Source organism: Nasonia vitripennis, assembly GCF_009193385.2.
Source record: "Nasonia vitripennis strain AsymCx chromosome 2 unlocalized genomic scaffold, Nvit_psr_1.1 chr2_random0002, whole genome shotgun sequence".
Taxonomy (NCBI): Eukaryota; Metazoa; Arthropoda; class Insecta; order Hymenoptera; family Pteromalidae; genus Nasonia; species Nasonia vitripennis.
This window is the reverse complement of record NW_022279608.1, coordinates 2,910,757-2,924,677: the sequence shown is the minus strand read 5'-3', so window position 1 is coordinate 2,924,677 and position 13,921 is coordinate 2,910,757. Positions and strand designations below refer to the sequence as shown.

General features: G+C 32.1%; 1 protein-coding gene across 13 annotated transcripts in view; it reads right to left on the bottom strand.

Annotated features, from left to right (window-relative positions):
* Window positions 1-13,921, bottom strand: part of LOC100680429 (protein unc-79 homolog) — a 2,400,004-nt gene that overhangs the window by 148,696 nt on the left and 2,237,387 nt on the right. The window lies entirely within an intron of this gene.

Below are 13,921 nucleotides of genomic sequence, written 5' to 3'. Positions count from 1 at the left end.
TTTCATTTTTTATAGTTTAAATAAATTTAGTCATTTTTTATTACAGGCGCGAACTCTGAGCGCGTCACTGCTCCGGTGAGCAACCACACTCGTGAAAATTTAGCGCAGCGCTACTGTGTCAAACGACAGCCTTGCTATAATGTTCAAGACTTGGTTCAAGTTAGTCGTGCTCAGACAGGCTTTCAAAAAACATACATAGGTGGCTGGACTTTATAATTATTTAGGATTATAAAGGTCGATATGACGAGACAGCCGCCTGTCTACACGCTTGAGGATCAGCAGCTGAGTAGAGTGCGCAAAGATTTGTCTGGCGACGTTTTCCATATCGACCAGTTATTACGCAGTAGGGGTAAAGGAATGAAAAAGGAATATTTTGTGAGTTAGAAGGGGTACCCTGAAAAATTACATTTTAGTGTGTCTGCTAAAGATTTCGTAAATCTACAAAACAATGATGATGATGATGGATGAATTTTATATGGTTTTGTCCAGTTGTAGCAGTAGATATGTTTACCCCAAGATCACTGTCAATCGCTTTACCACACAACTCCCCTAAAATTTCTGTCTGCACGGCAATTGGTGTGTGGGTCTAACCGAAATTCAAATACCTCTTACCTTTCAACACATATCAATGAAGGAGAGAAGAGAGAGAGTCATCTGTGTAACGAGAAAACCTACACGCGCTACTTACACTATTTATAAGTTACGCAATGATGATGGTGATGACGATAATGATTCTATTAGTCAAATAAAATGCGGCGTTTATGACAGCTTTCATACTCTTTTGAGGGAGATAAATAACCTCAACAATGTAAAAGATCATCTTATATTTGAGATTCAGTGTAGCGGCTATATTCAAATCAAATGAACCTGCACTGAAGATAAGTGCCCTGGTTATACTCATTTATTTCTCTATCTGAAGAGTTGTGTAAAATATTAGGCTTTAAAAGTGGTGAATTATTAACTTGTGATGGTAAAAAAGACAGCGACATAATCGGCAATAGACCGGCAAATCTTGCAAATGGTTTACCGAGCGCGCTGATGGTTTATAGCAGTATTTGTCAACCTTACGAGACAGGTGATGTTTGTCCACAACTGCTACGTGTTGTGTGTCTCTTCACTTACATGATTATACTTACGGTAGAACGCAAATTTAGAACTTTACCCCACCAATGTATCCGATCTTGCTGTCCTCGTCTTTTCAGTCAATCGAGATAGATATAAGAGGTGAGCATGGGCAAATTGTCCTATTTGACTACAGTGCGTTGACGGTGACACTTCATTTTTAGCACACAAATTAACAATGTCTGACTACAGTATTTTTCTTGCCCACTAAATTGGCTGTAGTGACGGTTGTGTAGATAATTACGTTACAGTTGGTCGTAGGTGTTATCAGACTGACGTGGGAATTTGCAGTTATTTAAAAGGTTTATTTCGCGGTGCCTTATCTCTTGTGAGGCGTGGCGCTAAGTCTATCGGTAAAGAGGCTGCTCGTGCTAGTGTGAAGATCATGGATGATATGGTGAACGAGAAGAGACCTTTTAGAGAAGTGTTAAGTAAGCGCGTGCACGAAATTGGGGATAATCTCAAACGAAAAGCTGAACAAACAATGAATAAAATAATGGCACAGGATGAACAGGAGGGGAAAGAGGTGGGGGTGGTAAGAAAAAGGAAGCTAAATATAAGAAGCACAAATGACGCAAAAAGCGTAGTCAGACTCTGGTCGTGGAGCTGGTAGGAGCGTGACAACAACGCAGAAAAAGAAGAAGAGAAAGAAATCTACAACTAAAGCAGCATCGTCAGCAGTAGCTAAAGATATCTTTGTCAACAAAAAGACTCTCTTTCTAAACAGTATACCTACTCACTATACCAGCTAGAAAAAAACATGGCTTTTTACACACTGACTTTTCTGACTCGTTGAAGTCGGAGTTATCACTCTTTGAATTGCCGCCAACACAGACGGTAATTAAAAGTTCTCATTGGGTGCAGTATAAGCCAATCTCGTCACTCATCGATCAAGCACCAATAGAATTTACGATCCCTGGCAACTGTAAATATCTAGATTTAGCGAATACTGAGTCTACGTGTAAATATAACACCGACGAAGCCATTAAACAAGGATGCGTCAGTACCAGTCGTCGGCCCTGTGAATAATTTTATGCATTCGCTGTTCAATCAGGTGGATGTATTTATCAATCATTTAGCATTATACTTTCTTGATGAATTGATGTTACATCATTCCAATCATCAATATGCGTAGTTATTTTAGGCAAATCAAAGTCACTTATGATAAATCCATTGACTTGTAAAACTTTTTCAATTGCATTCAGTGCCATATTTTCACCTATATTCTGTTCATATTTAGGATGGTAAAAATTATCTTTGTATTTTTCATATAAAAATCGCACATTAATAAGATTATGAAAAATGCAAATAACTTACACAATGCCATAGGAAATTGTATTTGAACTGCTTCTTTTAAATATTTGTCCCATTTATCATCTTTAGTAACAAGTTGTTTTGCTACAGAAGCTTCAAAAAATGTAGAATACAGTATTCCATCAACAGTACGTAAATCTTTAAATGACGTTGGTCCTTTAACACGCAACAATAGTAATCTAATAAAATATGGTTCTCGATCTTTTGGATTCACTCAATACATTCTGCTTAATATCCGTTTATTAATTTTTTTTTCTTCTGTTCCATACTTTCAGCTTTTCATCAAATGTGTAGTATAATGGTACATCTGAGTATAAATAATTTCGTGCTTCTGGATCTAGTTGATTTAATTTAAAAAATGCAGTTAACGTAGTTTCAATTATTTTATTTTTGATTTTCTCTTCTTTTCCTTCTTCAAAATAAATATATTGTTCACATTTATTGTAAACAGCCAAATGTTTTATAGCATGCGATATTTCATGTAAAGAATATTCTAATAATCTGTGCATAGCTTCCGGTGGACATAAATATCTTGTATTAAGATACTGGTTAATTTTGTCATGTTTGTATTCATTATTTTCATTGTTTATGTTATCATTTTCTATTATCATTTTTCTAAAATTAGTATCTGCATTACGAATTTTAATGAATGTACAACCATGACCTTTGTAACAATATTTAAAAAAATATTTAATGCACTGTACTGTTGAACACTCTTCTACATTAATGTGAGAGTTAAATTTTAATAACAAGAAAGGATTGTAGGGTACGACAAATCGATTATCAGCAATTCTATATGAATTTTTATTTTTATATTTAATTTGCCTACCATAATTTATTCGTTTAAATAAAGGATACCCTGTTGATTGGAAAGTAGTTTTATTAATATCATTTTTCGGAAAATTTTTTGTACATTTTCCTATATTTTGATCCATACAACGAGAATTAATATTTTGTACTCTACAAGGACCATGTATCATAAATTGTTTTACAATGCTATATATATATATATATATATATATATATATATATATATATATATATATATATATATATATTTAGATAAAAATTTTCATTAGGAATTTCAGCATTTATTAAGTTATCTACTTTTTCAGGAGTGCCAAGTTTATAATTTTTGTCTAAAAATAATAACATATGCATATGAGGAAGACCTTGTTTTTGAAATGCAATAACATATGTATGAGCAATACTTTTTCCAAAGATTCCATCTTTGATAACTAATTCTTTAAACTGTTTTACTTTTTGTTGAAAAACCTTAGCAACTATATCTGGACTATCAATTTGACTTTCGTATTCTTCTAAATTTTCTACAATTGCTTTCCATTTTGGATTACATGTCATTGTTAAAAATAAATCAGGTTTCTCATAACGATTAACAAGTGTCATGGAATCAATATAATTTTGTCTTAAACAATTTGTCTTAGACTTCCAATAAAACTTGATGGTAAAATAAACATTCGACCAATTTTCAAATTTTTAGATTCTTGCTTTTTATGCAAATAGTCCATTACGCCTTTATAACACTTGCTTCGTTAAGTATATTTTGATTTTTTTTAACAAATATAATCTTGAACTTTCAACTTTTACAAATGCATCAACTTTGCATATTGCCTGTTGAGAAATTTTTCCTAAATTTAGATACGTATTGAATCCGCTTCTTACACTAAGCCTATAGCTATAAAATTGTAAATTTCAAATGTTATTATTACTAATTTTACATTTCGTATCAGGCATCCAACCATAACCTCCAGGATAAATAAGTGGATATGTCATTGGGTTAGTATGTTTACTTATAGGTGGAATACTAATTGGTCTATCATGTCTTAAATATATAACACTATTACGTTCTATTGGTGGTTGACCATCTTCTCCAACAAATATCATTGCAATTCCATTGCACATAGCCTCATTATATCTATTTTTCTCTAATTTATCATTTCTTTTTATTGACATGATCGTTTTAATTCTTCATGTTCTACTCCATACATAATTTTATAAGCGTAAGCATATGGATTAATTTTTTTCAAAGAATTATCTAGTTTACTGTTACGTCCGGGTGGCCGCATAGAGCGAATACTCGCACAATAGAAATAATTACAAATTCCGAGTCGATGAGACCTTTTATTTAGCGCAGACCGCTCACGCGATACCACCTAGAGAATAGGTAAAGAAGCGCGCGACTTGACCGGTAGCTCGGCTGACTGTGCGATAGTGATAGCTCACGGAGTAACGAAATTCAGAGTGACTTCTAAATGTATTGGATTAGCTAGGTTTAAACACTATGTACAAACACAATAACGTTGCATGCGACACTGACGTGAATTTGAGAAGATTGATAGGATAAACGACTTACCTTGACGAAGCTGACTTGCAGTAACCGATAGGGTGGCTCGCTCTCGTTCTGGTGCTGTAGCTCGTCTTAAAGGGCGCGGAGTTTGAAATGTAATAATTCGTACGCAAGGATTAAGTAATTGAGAGAAATGATTTATTCAACTCGTCAGATTATAAATGGTACAAGATCCTAAAATAAAAGGTACAAGTCCTCGACTGAGTACAACTCGTGTCTGAGGTAGAAATATGACTATGTTCAAAAACTTGGCGAACGCTCTGACTTTAAGTCTGATTACAGAAAAATAGCTTAAGTCGCGAGTCGGGCAGAGCTTCGCCCTACCGGTAAGAACTCCGGAATACGAAAAGATGCTCCTCCTTGCTCTCCATTGGTATTTATAGGGATGAGGATAATGCATAAGCATAGGGAAGGTTCTGGCCAATCAGGATTTAGGGAGGGTGTATGTCTCAGCAGGGGTGGTCGCCCCTTTTATTAATCAGTGTCCCTCAGTGCGCGGCCCCTAGCCTGGCCAGCTGTAATGGTTTTCTTTATTGTAATTTCTCTCATTGTCGTATCGATTTTCACTTATTTGTATCGTTTGTCCGAGATTTATGGCCTCCTTATTGTCCGGTAGCTCTGGGGTGTCTCCCCTTGTTTGACCTGGTTTATTCAAGATCGTTGCCCTTTCATCTGCCGCCGCGCGTGTCAGTGGCTTGGTTGTTTTGTCGTGCTCTGCGTTGCCGACCGTTATTGGTTCGTTGGCCTCTGTTATGCCTGCCGTAGAATATTCCCAATTACCGTGGTGAGGTACTTCGTTGGTTGAACGTGCTATCCGCGTGTGCGTTGACCCGCCAGTCTAGGACATAGTAGGTTGACGTGACATTACTCAATAATTCCAATTTCGTATTATTTATCATTGCTTTTATAAATTTTGCGTTTAGCTGGTGCCATTTCATTATCTAGAACATATAATTGTCCATATTTTTGAGCTTTGTTTTCATTTGGGTGCAGAGCATAAACATTGTGATAGATTTGACCACGAATTCGAATAACTTGCGGACCTTTGCCAGATAATTTGTCAAAATTAGCACTAAAACTTGCAAACACAAAAGCATTATTGTATGATCTAATATTTTTACGAAACTCGATGCTATCTTTAGATTGTCCGGTTGCCAATAGCTTTAATTCACGTGGATAATCAGGATTTTCTGGTAAATATATTTTTCCTTCATGACAGCAATTAGAAATTTTTTTATCCACGGTATATTTAAAACAAAAATGTTTAGCTTTGCAATGATTACAAATTTCAGTCATAGGCCCTAAAAAATTTTTTGTAATTAAAGTTTCATTAAATTCTATATTAGCTATTAGACCTACAATATTTGCATTTGGAAGCATTTTTACTCTTGGATTAATTTTATTTTTAATGTTTTTATTATTTTTAGATAAATTAAAATCATCATATATGTTATCGTAATTTCTATTTTCAGCAATTTTTAATTTTTTTATTAATACGATTGGTTCTTTAATATTTATGATTTCTATTTCTCTAGCATTAAGCCTAAAATTTACTAAATTAAGATGGGATTTGTGAACAAGATTTCTATGTATAGGTATGAAAGAAAAATCGTTAATTATGTTCCTATCATGAATATTTTAATAGATAGGAAACATATCTATATTTCGTGTTTCATAGATTTTGAATAAATGTGAACGCATTTGCGAAACATAATAATGTATATTACAATGACGTATATTATAAAGAATGGAAACGGCAATTGCAAAGATGCCACAATCATAAATATTAGTTTTTCAATGTACTGTTTCAAAAGGTATTTTTAAGTCTAAAGCATTTGGAAATAATCTATTAATAAAAATTTTATGTTCATTTTTTAAACGTTTGGCGTTAGAAATACCATAAATATGTATAGTTTTATTATTATTAGTTTAGGATCTAACACGTCTTCTTTATTCTGCATCGGCAGCGCCGCGCTGGCGAGTAAAAGTATACGAAGTATACATGACAACGACAACGCGGGTCACATCCCTAATATACTTTGATATTAGGGTTCTCTATCCTCAAAATAATTTTCCAATCACATTTACATCATTATTGTTGCACCAATACCCGTTTTATGGCCTTCCTTCACCTCTCCCGTCGTCCGATCACGTAGCTTCCGGTCATTGAAGGCGCGAAAATTTTGATAGTCAAGGAAATAAAGCAATGAATTGTCGATTTTTTAAGAAGTCAGATGAATCTTAATACAGTTATTTGCATTTGATGCATGGGATCATTAAAAAACTTTGTGAACTAAATTGATCTAATACCTTCAAAACACATTTTTGCATAATAAATATGCATTTTGAAAAGACTTATAATTTTCTGTCGTCATAATTCATGGCATATTAAGGTTGTTTTATATTTGTTTTCTTGCAGAAAGTTCACACCTTTTTTTATTATTTTTACTGTTTATACTGTATAATGAAATGCATGTATAGCCTCTATAAAAGTAGTAAAATCTTTTATAAAATCCTTTCTGAAAGGTAAAATTTTGGCAAGTAAACATTTTTTTACAAATGTAATGAATTTTCCAAAACATACATAACTAATGTCAAGTTATTATTTTTTATATTTTTTAAGTATACTCATGCAGGTACATTATTTTATAAAATAAAATCTATATCTCCCTTGGTATCTTCAAAAATATATTAAATCATATACTTTTAATCTATAGTTAAGAAGCTATTCAAATAATTAACGCCATAAAATATTTTTTGAATATTCCTATTAACTTCTGAACTATAGATTAACATACTGAAAAAATCATGTAAAAATCACATGACAATCGCGTGATAATCACGTAATAATCGCGTGATATTTTCAGCCAAATTATCGCGTGATTAACAATAAAAATTATTCAAAATTATTATAAATGCTAAAAACAATTTTTATGCATAAAAAATGGACAATTATTAATGAATAAGGAGAAAATTAAAATAATTTATTTAGTCGAGATTTGAACCTAGAACTTTGGCATGACAGTCCATTGCTCTACCAACTCAGCTGTTTGCTCTCTTTGACGCATAACGTATAAAAGCAATTCATATATAGCAGATAATTTTTATTTTTGAACCTTTTCAGTAATGTTCTATGAATAAAAATAAATAATAATATCTTATTTTATTGATATTCAGATAATAATTGGTTGTAACATTAATAAATTTTATGACTTAAATGTTTGTAAAGTTAATAAATGACTAATAATTATTACCTATTATTATTTTAATTATAATAAGTTTTAAATAGAAAATTACTAAAGGAGTTTAAAGATAAAAATAAATATCTATATATAGAAATTGCTTTTATGCGTTGTGCGTCAAAGCAAGCAAACGGCTCAGTTAGTAGAGCAATGGATTGTCACGCCAAAGTTTTGGTTTCAAATCTCAATCATAGAATCTTTTTTATTTATTTATTTACACCAGCATAGATAATACACATTTACAATGTAATCTGCAGAGGTAAAACAAGTTACCTATTCGATCCAACTTTTTATCTTCTTTTTACATGACTTTTTAGTAAAATTCATAGTTTTAAGATCATTTCGTTAAAAACTTTTATCGCTTTGTAGTAGTTGTTTTTTTCACTAATAGCTTTATGTGACTAAGGAAGTTATATGCTTTTGTTCCTAGTTATACTAGTTGAGTTTGAGTAAAGGTTAGAAAGATATTGATAATGGTAAATGAGGTATTCATAAGCAAATTATCTACAATAAAATTGTTCTTATTAATTATTTTCAAAATTCTATTTTGACGCTTCTGTAACAGAACAAAGTTACTATTATGAGCACCTCCCAGTCGCTTAGACATTTTGTATTATATATATATATATATATATATATATATATATATATATATATATTAGATATTTCGTCTTTTTTAAAATATATTCTATGTGCTTATTCCATCTTAGATTATAATCAAAAATTATTTCCAAATATTTACAAGATTCAACCCTGTTTAAACTATTATTATTAATTATAATATTCATATTACATGGAACACTATCGCAATATATTTCAAAAGTTTTATAAACCGTTTTGTCTACATTCAGAGAAAGTTTATTTAGAGCTAACTAAGTTGCTACCTCGTTCAGGTACTCATTCATGTTACATTCGACTTTATTTCAGGTATCGGAGCTTGATATGATAACAGTATCATCAGCATATGATATAGCATTGTCAGACATATCAGTTAGTAGATCATAAACATATATTATGAAAAGTAATGGGCCTAATATTGTCCCCTGCGGAACTCCTGTACTTAAAGTTTCTAGGTCGCTTACAATTTCATCAATTCTAACCCGTTGCTTTCTATTACTCAGATAGCTGACTATTAACTTATAAGCATTACCTCTAATGCCATAATTGTACAGTTTATTCGGTAGAATATAATGATTCACCGTATCGAAAGTTATTGAAATTGGTTTACTCTTATCTAAATTATCATACAATTTTTTAGGTATATAACTCAAAGCATCTGTGTTACCCTTATCTTTAACAAAACCATATTGGTTTTTAGCTAGAATATTATTGTTCATAAAAAATTTTGTATTCTATTAAGCATTATCTTTTCAAGTATTTTAGTAATGTTTGAGATCAGCGATATTGGTATGTAATTGCTCACTTCTGACTTTTTCCCAGACTTCAATTTAGGTACTATTTCAGCTATTTTTAAAGCATCTGGCCATATCAATTTTTCCAAGCAAAGATTGAAAATATTTTTCGAAGGATCTGAGACGTAACAAGCTATCGATTTTAGTGTTTTAGAATTGATTCTATTAATACCACCATTTTTAAGTTTCATTTTCTCTAAAATTTCAATTATCTCAAAGTTATCAATTGGTTCCAAGAAAATCGTTTTGTTATTCATCGATGGTAGTTTAACCTGTTTGTCAGTTGGTGTATCAACATTGCTACTTAGATTTTTACCTATATTACAAAAGTAATTATTCATTGTGTTTGCAATGTTCTTAGGGATATCCAATAAGACACTATTAGTATCATTAATTTGCTTAATATTATTGTTTCTATTCCAACTTTTTCCTAATTTATCGTCAATGTAATTCTAAAGTCTTTCCGTATTATTTACATTTTTTTCAATCTTTTCTTTCTCATATTTAATTTTTGCGGATTTAATAATTGTGTCGAATTGCTTATTATAATTCTTATATTCAAGTTTGAAAATATCAATATTTGGATTATCTTACATTCTTATGTACAGTTGTGCCTTTCTTTCACATAATACCATAATTGCTTTCGTAATCCATTTCTTTCTTGGTTTATTTTCAGATTTGGTCTGTTTAGGTGTATACTTCGACTTCTTAAACAGTTTTGGATCTCATTTATCAAGAAATTTATTGCATCATAAGGATCACTATCGATAGTATACTATTCCATCTTTTAAATTCGGCTATGTTTACTAGTTTTTTATAATTATAATATTATTTATTAGCTTCTTTGGTTCATCTTAGAATTTTGTTTAAGGTAATAAAAAGTGGATACTGATCTGTAAAAGAAACTGTTAATTAAAACGTTTTGGTTAACAATGAAGTGGTTTTGATAAATATATTATCGATGCATGTTCCTATGCAGCCATTGTCTAATGGTCTAGTTATTTCAGTAGAACCAGGAAGGAAACCCTTTTCCAAGATATTATTTAGAAATTCATGATTGACGTCATTATCATCCATTATATTTATATTAAAATCTCTAATGATTATTTTTCCTATAATTTAGGTGATTTTTTAGATTCATCGTGAATTCGAGGCTTGATAGATCATGTGATCTATATACTGCTGATAATTCCAAATTACTATTGTTATTTAACATTATCATGCAAAATTTTAAGTTAGCCTATTTAATTATTTTGGTGGATTCATTTACACTACTCTCAATATAAACAACCACACCATCAGACTTATTAATAGTACTATTATTATAAAAGATCTTATATCCCGGCAGTGCCAAGTATTGATAATAATTTCAATACCAGGTCTCAGTACATACAATAACACATTGTTTGATTTTCAAACTCTCAACAAAAATTCTTAACTTGTTGTGATTTGCATTTAAACTTCGAACATTAATATGTAAAATCATAGTATCATTGCTTAGAGAATTTTTATTGAGTGTTTTGAGATCGGCATATGCTATCTCTTCTGCTATTATATAATTTTGTATATTCTCTAAATATCCAATATCCTCTTCCATTATGCAGTTGTATGGTTTTAAGATTGATGAAGTATGCCCGATGGACTCTTGTGTATTTTCGTACTTCAGAGATGTGTAGAACTTGAGATTCATCTCGTAGTTCTTTTAGAATTTGAGCCCTTATATCGCCTTGCTTGCTGCTTTTGATATTAGCTATGATCAACTTTGCACAGTCATCCAGTGACTCATGATCTTTTTTTGAGGTTATATTATGTTCAGGGCAAATTACTAATATCGCTAATGTAACTCGTACCACTCAATATTTTCAAGTCATGGTGATATATACCTTCACAAACTAGACACACAACTACACCAACTTTTTGTTTAGTGTGACACTTATAATGTTTCATGCTTAGCTTGTCAGGAGGTTGTTTCGCCCCCGACGCCATGTTGGAGATTATGCTTCTTATTTCTTGTTAATCATCGATTTTTTATTTATAAATGTTGTTTCTAGCCTTTTTAATAATATTTAATAATTTTTATTATTAATCATGCGATAATCGCTTCAATATCACGTGATAATCACATGGTAATTTGGTTGAAAATATCACGCGATTATCATGTGATTTTTTTCAGTAGGGTAAAAGTGTATGACTGAATACGTTTTTGGAGATACCAAGGGAGACGTAGATTTTATTTTATAAAATTATGTACCTGCATAGCTATACCTAAAATATAAAAAAAACAATTACTTGACATCAGTTATCTTTGTTTTGAGGATTTCACTACTTTTGTAAAGAAATTTTTACTCGCCAAAATTTAACGTTTCAGAAAGGCTTTTATAGGAGTTATATATTTACATATTCATTATGAAAATATATTATTAAAAATTCAAATTTAATTTGATTATTGCAGTTCAGTAGTTGCATATTCAGTAGTTGAATTCAATGTAATATGTATGATGAAATAATTTTAAAGTTTGTTCCAGAACTAAAAAATACTGAGATTAACCAAATTCCATATATCTTGTATTATCTTTTATTTTTTGTTCATTAAATTTTAATATCTAATCAATATTGACAATGTGCAAGGCGTTACTAGCGCAGGAGTATGAGCACACAAACAACTAATCCAAGAGGTTATGTTATCCGCTCACCCAAGCACATAGCTCACACGCGCACCCCTTCAAGGCTCGCCGTCAGATCCCGCATCTTGCTACTGACGTCGCGCGCGTCATCTATCAGTGCCGAGAACGCTTTATAGTCAGGCTCTCGCACCGATCAGGACGCTCTGTGCGAACACGCCGAAATATCGGACTAACCCAATATATAGGAAAGTAATGTGTGATTGAGAGGAGTCCCACTTTTTCTGCCGAAGCACCACGACCGAGCTTAAAGCATGCTTAGAAAGATTAATTCCATGCGTTTACCTCCTTACTTAGCTAAGAGCAAGTTAGGAATCTCTCTAAGCTGCTGTTGTCCTCCCCTGATCTGTGCTCGTCGTCCCGTCAGAAAGAAATACGCTGAGAGCGGCGCGAGCGTCTATCTTTACGTCGGGTGCAGAGCTGCGCCGAAACAATCATACCGCAAGCCGGTGTTGTTGTAGTGGGGACACTCTATTTATACCATCGCGATTTTCACATAAATAGAAGCGCCTAAAGAAAATAATTATCAATATCAATCATGAAGCAGCAATAACAGCTAGTACTTTCAGTGGGACCTGCATCTTTGAAGAGAAGATATATTTTCAATTAAGGAAAAGAAATTTATAGAGGTCTTCTTGAATTTATAGAGCTTGGAAAATCAGTGTTTGGCTTCTCTGAATCCTTTAAAGAAGTTATAACCTTCGTCTGTCGAAAAGTTCAAGTGGCCACCATCATGATTAAATGTGGGATTCAAGATGTAGGTCTCAACCGACTGACGAACCTCATCTACAATACATATCCGCAGTAACTAGCTTTTATCAAAGCTTAAAAATAATTGGCCCTTTTTAGGGCTACTATATGTTTTGAACGTAGAGCAAGCCACATTATTTAATAAATAAATAAATATATATATATATATATATATATATACTTTGTCCTAACCTTAATCCTTAAGCTCTGATACACAAGATTGCATGAGAGAGAATTTTTTAAACCTTAAAAATATATTATTTAAACTCACTTTACAAAGTTTCTTTATACTTCTTTATACATAATAAAGTACTATACAAAGTTTCAGATTGATATCTGAAGTAGTACACAAAACACCATTCATCATATCGTCGCTCCCTACGAAGAGTAGCACTGTTCAAATTTCCCATCATAAGTAGCACGACTAAAACTTTCTCACAACTTAAACAACGAATTTCTATAAAAATTTCCCGATTTTTCCTAAACTGTCCCTAATGAACATTTTTAAATATTCACAATTTCCAACTTTTTACGGAATTTAAAATTGTTTTCACAAATATAATAATTTTTTACAAACATTTTTTTAAATTAATCACTTTTTTTAGAAACCTTCAAAAATTTCCGAAACCTTTCTAAACTTTGAGGTTTGTATGTCTTTGTCCGAGGTTTTCATGAACTTAACCAACAAAATAACCCAATAAAAACGTAAAATACTCACATTTTAGGTAATATAAAGTCGCGAGTTGTGCTACTCTTGACCGCATTTCTGAACTGTGCTACTCTTCGCGGCAAATCGTGAGTTGTGCTAGTTTTCGTTTGAAAAATTTAACTGTGCTAGTCTTCGTACGGAGCGACGATATGGAAGCCATAGTCAATCATCGAGCAATAGTGCGCTTCGTCGTTCAAATTTATAGTAGCGCGATTCTGACGATTTATTTACGATTGTAAATTCTAATCCAAGATTTCAAGTGGTTAGCGACCGTTACGAAATTCAGTCGCACTTTCGATCCGAATCGTCGCCGTTGCGACCTA